The sequence below is a fragment of the Syzygium oleosum genome, unplaced genomic scaffold, assembly GCF_021117445.2.
Source record: "Syzygium oleosum isolate NSW1041296 unplaced genomic scaffold, Sole_v2.1 Sole_v2.27, whole genome shotgun sequence".
Lineage (NCBI taxonomy): Eukaryota > Viridiplantae > Streptophyta > Magnoliopsida > Myrtales > Myrtaceae > Syzygium > Syzygium oleosum.
The window spans coordinates 1,810,475-1,820,609 of NW_026607511.1; positions in this window are offsets into that span (position 1 = coordinate 1,810,475).

The following is a 10,135-nucleotide window of genomic DNA, read 5'->3' on the forward strand; positions in this document are numbered from 1 at the left end:
AATCTCTAATTTGTAGGAGTAGGTTGATTCTCCCATCACCTTACTTGGGTTTCTAATCGACCCACCCCAAATTGATTAGTGGCAACTCCTAGATAAAAACCACTTGCAGGTTAAAAACCTAAACCCTAAGTCGCGATATGGTATGGGCTTAGGAGAGCCTGAGTTAAGTCCCGAACTTAGACGTAGCACGTACCAGGCGAGACCCTCGTTTTTTAAAATAAAACCAGAGGTCGGTCGCGATAGACTAGCGACTCCATTAGGGACAATAGTTTTTCTTAAGTGGACTTAGGCCTAAAATTTTATCCTGTTCAAAAATATTTTTGTTTAGCAGCAAGGATTCCAGGTACGTCTCTAACGTTTGAGGTGTTAAATGTTCTTACAGTTGGGAGTTATAAGGGGCATAGTTTTTGTTAACCCTTTGTTTTGCAGGTTCGGAGTTTGGGAGTGAGGGTTCATTTCCTAAGCATTTGAAGTGGTGATTGTTTATGAATTGTTGTGCATGCTTTAATGATTTAGCACTATACTGTTGCACACACAACCATACCGCCAGACCTGGGCCGTGATAGGGCATGATGGTATTAAGAAAGATACGACCTCGAACATGAGCTCGCGATGTAGAGGTTGCCTTTCTTTTCCTCGAAATTTCTTTCTAAAAAATCATAAAGTGTTTATCTTTAGTCGCTATTCACGTGACTATAAGATATTCCTTTCGGTTTGGCTGAGGTTAAAATGACTTGACACCAACGCGAGACTACGATGGTCAGGCACCCTTTTAGCTTCACTTTGCTGAACCAGTCTTGACAGAAATCGAACCTCACTCCTCATGTGCATGCTTCTGTGATTGCCATGGTTCCCGATAAAGTAAGTTTTCTATCTCTGCACTTTGCAATTTACTTATCTTCATATGTCCCAGTCTGTCCATGATTAGTCTAGGTTAGTTGTGGATTTAATACCATGGTCGTTTTGGAAGAAATAGTTACTAAAACTTTTTGAAAATAATTTCTTCCAACTCATGCCCTTATTTTTATAAGCACGTTATAAATCATCGTTTTCCCATGTGATTTATTGTCATTTAAAAAAAAGGGAGAAAATGATGTGTAAATCAAACCTCACTCCTCATGTGCATGCTTCTGTGATTGCCATGGTTCCCGATAAAGTAAGTTTTCTATCTCTGCACTTTGCAATTTACTTATCTTCGTATGTCCTAGTCAGTCCATGATTAGTCTAGGTTAGTTGTAGATTTAATACCGTGGTCATTTTGGAAGAAATAGTTACTAAAACTTTTCAAAATATTTACTTCCAACTCATACCCTTATTTTTATAAGCACATTATAAATCATCATTTTCCCATGCGATTTATTGTCATTTTCAAAAAAAAAAAGGGAGAAAATGATGTATAAATAAAAAAGGGCGCGCCCCGGTAACACTACCAGAGCCTCAGCCTGGTGGTACCATGGAGTGAAGGCGGTCCGAGGCGACCGGGGTTCGAACCCTGGGGTTGCCGGTGTAATGAATATATAAATAAAAAACTTGTTTGTTTCTCTTATATTTTGCAAATAAAAAATACGTGATAGCTAGATACAATACTAGACTAAGTCATAGACTGATCCCTTATGAGGTCTTATACTCATTCGTTGCCATTTTTTTCGAACAGGTAGTTATGAATTATACCAATTTGCCAGGCAAAAATGGCCAAGGAAGACGTGCCGATTCATCTCACTAACGTGGAAAACGAGATGATTCTGGCCCTTAACGCAATCGAAAATCTCACGAAGCAGGTGGAGTCCATTCATGGCAAACTCACTCCCACGCCTGCATCAATTGAGGTGGTGCTACCACATTCATCCGCTAGCAACGATCAAGTCACAGCCAGTAATGGCAAGATGCCTATGCTTGAAGAAGATCTACTCCCACTTGAGATCGAGGAGGCCAAACTCGTGAGTACGCCAATGACGGAACATGACAAACGCCTTGTGAAGGTTGAGGAAATGTTGAAGCAGTTACAGGGCCCGCAACATTCTATCCCACTTGACCTGTCTGTGTACAAAAGGGTCAAGGTACCGGAAAAATTCAAAATGCCAAAATTCGAGAAATATAATGGCACCTCATGCCCCAAGCATCACTTGCACGAGTATCATGTCCAAATGACCCAGTATGTCGATAATGAATCTCTCATGATCCAGACCTTTCAAGCAAGCTTGACAGAGCCAGCTTTGACATGATATATATCAAAAGATGTAGATGCCTTCAAATCTTAGGATGATGTTGCGGATGCATTCCTCAAGCAGTACCAATTCAACCTCGACGTCACATTTTCTCTTGACGACCTCGAATGCACGGAAAAAAAGAAGAAGAGTGAATCGTTCAAAGAATATGCTACCAAATGGAGGAATTTGGCCACCCAGGTCACCCCAGAACTTCCCGATCATGAACAAAAGAAGTTGTTCATTAATTCTCTTTCGTATGATACATACACCGACTGGTTGGTGCCACTGTTAAGTCACTTAATTGACTAGTTCCGATGGGCGAATGGTGGTTTACTGACCCCGCCTCCACAAGCAATAGACTCGGCACAAAAAAGGAGAATGAGTTCCTTGCAGATGTGGATTTCACATACACCCAGATTGCTCATCCACCCCGACAGTTTAGATGAGCGGTGAGCAGCAGTTGGCTTCAGGCCGCCAGCCGCCTCAAAGGCGAAGTGACAAAAAACAGTTCACTCCACTCCTCGGATCCCCATCTCAAGTGCTGGCAATTCTCTGGAAGAAGGGCTTACTCTCTACCGAGCCGATGCGTCCTAATCCTGAGAACTTCTCCAACTATGATTCATCCAAGAAGTGTGACTATCATATTGGTGAGGTAGGGCATTCAACTGATAAGTGCTACACTCTTAAGCGTCGAATCCAGAGTTTGCTGGACAAGAAAGCTTTCTCATTCTCGACCGGTGGAGGAAATAAGTACAAGCTTGCTTGAGTAGAACTCCTCTCACCCTTTTACATGAATCCCTGAAAAAGGGGTCATCCTTGTATTTTGTTTTTTATAGTCATTTCTACGGGAAGAAATGCCTTTTTAAACTCCCCCTCCCCTAAGGTTGTAAATCGACTTGTTGTAAATAAATAATGTTTTGAGGGCCTAAGGAAGTATCTCAAACCGGCCCGTTGATGATGTCCAACCATGTGAAGGAAAGTGTTATGAGGCCCGGGCTTTCTCATGCTCGCTCGTTTCTAAACTTTTGAAAATAAAACGAACATTTTATCATTTTTCAAAAAAGATCGAAAAAGAACGGTGGTAGAAAAGTATGTATGCTCACAGCCTTGTTTATTTTTCTAACTCGCTCATTTTGTGTCTCAGAGCATAGTCCCTTTTGATTTTGTTATTACGAATGGGCATTTAGAAATGACACATCAAGTTCCAATGATGGTGACAAACTGAAGAACACGTCAGACCCTGGTGGTGATTGCAGACCGGCTAATCCGATTGGGGCAAGCCAGACGAAGATCATCCAACCTTCAAGATGAAATGTGGGGCAAATCTCATTACTACTTGTGTGAGATACCAGTCCCAGAGAGTCAGAGGGAGTGTTGAGCATTCCTTGACTCCACGATGAGCGGAACATCATCTCGCACAAGAAAGTGACGAACTGAGGAGCATGCTAGACTCTAACATGCTAGGGAGCCGGATAGAGCGCAAATGTTGGGACCTCTCGAACAAAACATAACGAAATATTAAAAGGATGTACCTCGTTCCTTGTCCTAGCCCAAGTTTGTATAAACAGCTAATGTGTTTTTCCCTTAAAATGTAGGAAGCGCTTAATTGGAAGAGTAGACTAGGGGGCATGGAATTCCCCCCAGTCCATTAAAAAGGGTATATTTCATTCCTAAAGTTCATCCACTTCATCATAGAAATAACATATCATTTCCTTTTATATAGGACAAATTTGAATAAAGGTCTAGCACAAGTAGTTGGAAAGGATTTTGCATACGACAAAATGGCACCAATGCTAATCTTGACAATCATGAAAGTTTCGACGGTAGTCACGCCCATATCAGTCAAAGACATTTAAAGTAGAAATTAGCTTTGCTGTGAAGATCCCCATGCAAGTAATTGCACATACCCTGTGTAGTCAGGAATCAGAGGATTCCTGAGAAGCTCATCAAACGCACCAGGACCGCATTGACACAGCATGCGCCGAAAATAGGATCGCCTAGTTGGAAGCACCCTTAATTATAAAGGATTTCATTTGAGCTTCAAAATCAACTAGAAAGGAGTTTTGAATGAAAAGACTCTGCTAGCTTTGAAGGCAAAATGAAAGAAAGGTAATTTGTATCGTTCTCAATTTACCCTTAATCATCTTATTACTAACATGAGCTCATGTTATTCTCAACAGGAATTGTTGACATTTGAGAAAGCTCAAGGAATTGCTAGTTTAAACTCAAGCGAAGTGAAACATGAAGGGTAATGTTGTATCGTTCTCAATTTCTGCCCTTCAAAGAGCCGTTCATTAACATGATCTCTCTTATTGCCTTGCCGCCGCTGCAGCACAGGTAAGTATTTATTTCCCTAAAACTATTTTTATAAGAGTAGAAAGAATCAAAGAAAGAGAGAGCATGTTACAGCGAATAGATACTTAATTCTCCCCTTAAATGCATCACATGTCTTTTGGAAATAAATTTTGCGCGGTAATTTTACCTATTTAATTCACCAATTCCATGTGAAAATTTTGGCAATTCAACGAATGGTATCGAACTGCTCGGGTATGCTGAACGAGATGTGTCAGGATGACAAAAGGCAATCCTTAGTCTATACACATATCCATGTACTAATCCCTGGCAAGACGAGTGAAAAGATTCCATGTCTACAAGGTAAAGTGATTTCTCGCATAAGGTACAGTATCTAAAATGATGAGAGGCAGTTCATTTCTCTGCTCCATATACTACTAACTATCATTTGCTAACCATTTTGAGCCCGTACACTTGGAGGTTCCTTTTAAATTACCCCTATTAAGAACCACCCTACACTGGGGTAACTGGAGGTAAGTTGGCGGCACGAGGTGAGACAAGTGAATAGAAGTTTTATTGCTCTCACTTGCATCAATCTTTGAGTGTTATTATTGTAGATGAACTCTCACAATGATTTAAGTACCCTAGGATGACGAAGAAAAGTTCTTCTTCTATCCCATACACTTATATCCCTTGCTAGCCCAATTGAGCCTGTAGTTTCGTTTCATATGAACCCAGTTGGTGATCATTCCCCACACCGAGGCAAAGTAAAAGTCACTCCAATTCAAACGGCAAGATCTGGAGCGCTAACTGAAGATAAAGACCTCAGGAGTCAAATAGCACTGCATTGTTTTAACTTACTCGGCCCAATCCATGAGTCAAGTAAAATAAAAACAAGTGCTAAAATAAAAAAAAAATGTTAAAAACTGGAGGGCATGAAAAAGCAGTGTGCTTGGTAAAAGAAAGGCCAACGCCCATAAAAAAAATGCTGAAAACTAAGGGATAAAAAAAGCGGCAAAAGTACACTATAAGTGCTATAACTTGTGTACGGCGATCACTTTGGTGCCATAACTTTTTTTCGGATCACTTTGGTGCCAAGTCGGAGGAAAATAGATCACTTTAGTGACTCCGGCCAAAATTCCGGCCAAAAAGCTGACCTGGCATTTATATTAAAAAAAATGGTCTAACTTGTACACGTGGAAATTATGTGGCTTTTTTTCGAATTTTTTAATTTTTAGAAAAATAATAATAATTAAAAAAAAAAAAAGGTTGCAGCAGCGGCGAGGGAGCCCTCGCCGCTGCTGCCGCCAACCCACCACCGCCGGGAAGGGCCGACGGTGGTGGGCGCAGTGGTCTCCGAGGGCCGGATCCGGCGAGGCGAGACCTCGCCGTCGCGACCCAAGCAACGGCGAGGTCTCACCTCGCCCAGCGATCGCGACGGCGAGGTCGGCCTCGCCTTCGCTAGGCGAGGCGAGACCTCGCCGTCGCCTAGGTCGCGACGACGAGGTCTCGCCTCGCCGTCGCCTAGGTCGCGACGACGAGGTCTTGCCTCGCCGAATCCGGCCCTCGTTGGGCGAGGCGAGGGTCGCCGGGTCTCGGCCAGGGGCCGGCGATGTCACGACCTACCTCTCGAGGGCCGAACTCGATGAGGCGGGTTTAGAGGTAAGTGTTCATGAAACGGTCCATACGGTACATCATAAAAGATGGTTCATCCGTACAGTCCATTATTCATGAACGTGAATCTTCCCTAATTCATACCTCGCGTGACAGCGGATCAATTTTATCTTTGTTAGGAGTCGCAACTAGCCTAGGTCGGAGGTCAGCTAGAATACCTAACCAATACGTGAGAATTTCGTATTGGTTTCTACGAAAACCAGAAATCAAAGGTTTGGGGACTAGCTTACGTTAATATTTCTATTAACGCCCTTTCAGTACCGCTAAACTTAACATGGTTGTTATCTAAGTTGTCATGCATTTGTTCTTTACCATTTTCATGTCAAAGTTTTAGTCCACAATGTGATCATGCATCTTGTTTTTTGTGTTTTCATTTAAGATTCTAAACTAATCCTATTTTAGTCTAGAAAAGAAAGAAAGAAACGATTGTATTGAAAGGCATTACGTAAAGTAAACACTCAAAGTATTGAAAAGACGAGCTAGTTCTAAGTGCGAGAAAGTAAAAAAACCGCAACTCGTCGGGTGTTTATTACAACACAAATTGAAAACCCGAGACATGATCGGGAATGAATGAATTGAATACAAATTGAAACCGGATCGGACATCGGTCTATCGCCATCATTAAATGAATACAAATTGAGACCGGATTGGACATCGGTCAATCGTCTTGGTCTTAGAACTTTGGATCATCCTCCCATGGACCGTCTCTCGGGTATCGGTGTTTGCATTCACAACATACATTCATGACAAACAATGGTGCAAACAATTCACTAATCAAGAACGGGCCTCGGGATCGGCCTTTGTTTTTCATGCATTTCGATTCACCACCCACCTAATCATCTAATATTATTTAATCAATGGTTAATGATATTGGGCTACCATTTGCATTCACAAAACGGCGACTCATATCAATTAACCCCTAAAGTCGGGTTCTAAATGATCACAATGGGCTGCCCGCCGAACATGCACCGGGCCTAACATTCATCTAACAAACAGATGCATAGCAATGAAATAAGCATGCATTCAAGCCCATGGGCCTTATTTCGAAGCCAATCAAACAATGAGAAGTGGGCTTCATAAGGAGACCACTTATTCAGTTATTATCTAATTCGGATTGCTTCTGTTCAGATGTGATTAACTAAACTAATGATGTCCAAATGAAGTGATTCAGGTGTCATTAGAAAGCTTATGACATGAGGATCAAAAGTCAAGCAGACCATTGTTTCTAAATCCTCATCGATTTTCACGAAAATGACAAATTCACTCTCGGTGACAGGCTGGACCCGATTCTGTTATGGATTTCAAAATAATGGCGGGAAAAATAACAAACCTTATCAAAACCGCGTGAAAAGTTTTAGACAGTTGGGATTCTCCGTGTGCAACAACTTTCATGTTTTGAGTTTTTGCTAAAAAGTCCTCCAAATTTTTATAAAATTCGGTTTTTGCAAAGGACTCAATTGTAAATCAAATTTTAACCCGAGAAGACCTTTTATGAAATTTTAAACAGATTGACCCTCTAAAAATTGCTATTAGGCCCTCAAAATTTTCAGTCAACATAATGAGACCCCAATGAACGACTTTGTAATTTTGATTTTTTGCAAAAGGAATGAAAATCAAATTTGGAAAAACATCTTTTGGATTCCAAAGGAATGAAAATCAGATCTGAACACAGATACTGATTAGATAATGAAAATTCCTTTTGAAAATTTGAATGAATTCCGATTTTGATGAAATTAGTATCAATAGAAATATCTCGATCTCAGTGTGAACTTTCCTGAAGAAAAATTTTCCATATTTTGAACACACGAATTTATGAAAATCGAAGAACACACGAAGGTCAATCAGAAACCAGTCTGTCACCCGAATCATGCATAAATGACGTTGCAGATCGTACCAGAATAACATGGTTGGAATTTTACGAAAATTTTATGATGAACAGATTAAGATGTGTTTTACAACTTTCATGAAGAAGGTTTTTTCAAAAAATGATCGTAAAAAATCAGAAAAATCATCAAACAGCACAACGTCAATCAGGAAATCATCAGAACAGACTTGAACATCACAATCCAGATTCTGATCCTAACTTCCGAAAGTGTTTTGACATAGCAAATTAAGTCCGATTGAGGCATGTGATATATCAAATCGAAGCTTGAGACGTTTTTTACGATTCTCTAGTTTGTCATTTTGCCAGATTTCGACATTAACGAGCTCAAATCAGCATCTCAAACATGCAGGTCTTCCTGGATACGAATTCACAGAACCACATTCAAGTGAACTTACCTTGTTTAACGATGCCCCGACGCACAATCGAGCGATCCGGCCTCCGTATTCAGATCAAGAACAGCACGGAGAAGTCTCGGAAAGCTCGGCCAACCTATGATAATAGATTGCACAAACTATAGTGAGAATCGATTCGTTTTCGCACTAGTGAACTAATAACAGAGAATTAAATCAAAAGGCACGATCCGGTGGCTGTTCAACGAGAAACCGGCCACCACAGCCACATGAAGACGCCGAGGAACACTGCTGGAGGTTCTGGATCGCCTGAGGGAACGCTGGTTGGCCGGTTCAGCCGCTTGAACCGGCAGATCAAATCACCGGCAGCAACACCGGTGATGCTGCCGTGAAGGAAAACTCGCCGGAATGAGAAGCTCCGGCCACCAGCAGGCTGGGCTGGTGCTGCGACTGACCTCGTGACACCGTGGGGGACGACGGTGAGGCGGTGATCCGCCGGAAAATGACCGGCGATGAGGAGGGATGGCCGGTGACCGGGAGAGAACGAGAGAGAGAGAGAGAGAGAGATGCGTGAGTTTTGAGAAAGAGAGAGAGAACGTGAGTTTAGAGAGAGAGAGAGGAGAGAGAATCCAGATCTGAAAATGAGTGTCCCCCCAAATTTTGGAGGGAAAAAACACTATATACTCCCCTTAACTTTGAATCTTAGCCCTTAGATTGATCCAATGGCCTAAAATGCATCCTTAAAGATTAAAAATATTTTTTAAGGGCTAAGGATTGGTGACATGGCATCATGGATGGACATGATCAATTCTAAATGAATGGCCATGATTGATTTGCTTATCCCCTAATTAATTTGCTTAATCCTTAATGAAGGGTATTTTGGTAATTTTCACTTAGGGGCATTTTCGTAATTTTCAATTAAGGGCATTTTTGTCATTTTTGGGCTCAAAAGGATGTGGCCGGCTTTGGCTAGTCGGAATGGACCGTCGATCACCGGATTTTCGACCGGAAAATGGCCAGTCTGATCGGACCGATTCAATTTGAATCAAACCGGGTTGAGCCGGTTAGCCCCGAATTTGGCCTGATTGAACTAGTTCAATCCTTGATTCCATTTGTTCCAATTTGGTACAATTTGATCTCTATCATGATTAATTGACCCCGTCAATATCAAATTCAATGAAATTGGATTGAACTGATGCACAAATTGATCCAATTTAACTTGTTTGTCTCAATTGCTCTTGAATTTGGGTAATTGCATGGCCAAGCTAGATTAACAAATTTAATTGAAGTCCAATTAACCAAATTGAGTCTCAATTCATCAAATTGAATATTAGTCTAGAGTGGGTCAAGTTGAATTGCACTGATTAGACCAATTACCCTTAGACTTCTTAATCATTGATCACTAAATTGATCAAATTGCCTCAAATTCATGTGAATCTTCCAAAATTGATTTTGAATTTGGATTTCATATAAGAAATTAGGCTCATTCGTGCCTCAATTGCGCAAATCATGAAGAATCGATCCAAATCACTAATTAGGGCCAAAATTGGGGGTTTTTTGTGTTTTGCTTAGAATTACAAAATTTGTTCCAAAATTGAATATAAGATGACCTCTAGATCAAATGTCATGAAGGAAACTAACCTAAAAAATGACTAGAAATGAAGTAATTTCATTTTTTGCCAATTTGAACCAAATTCCGCAAATTGGGAAAAAGTTGATTCTAAATT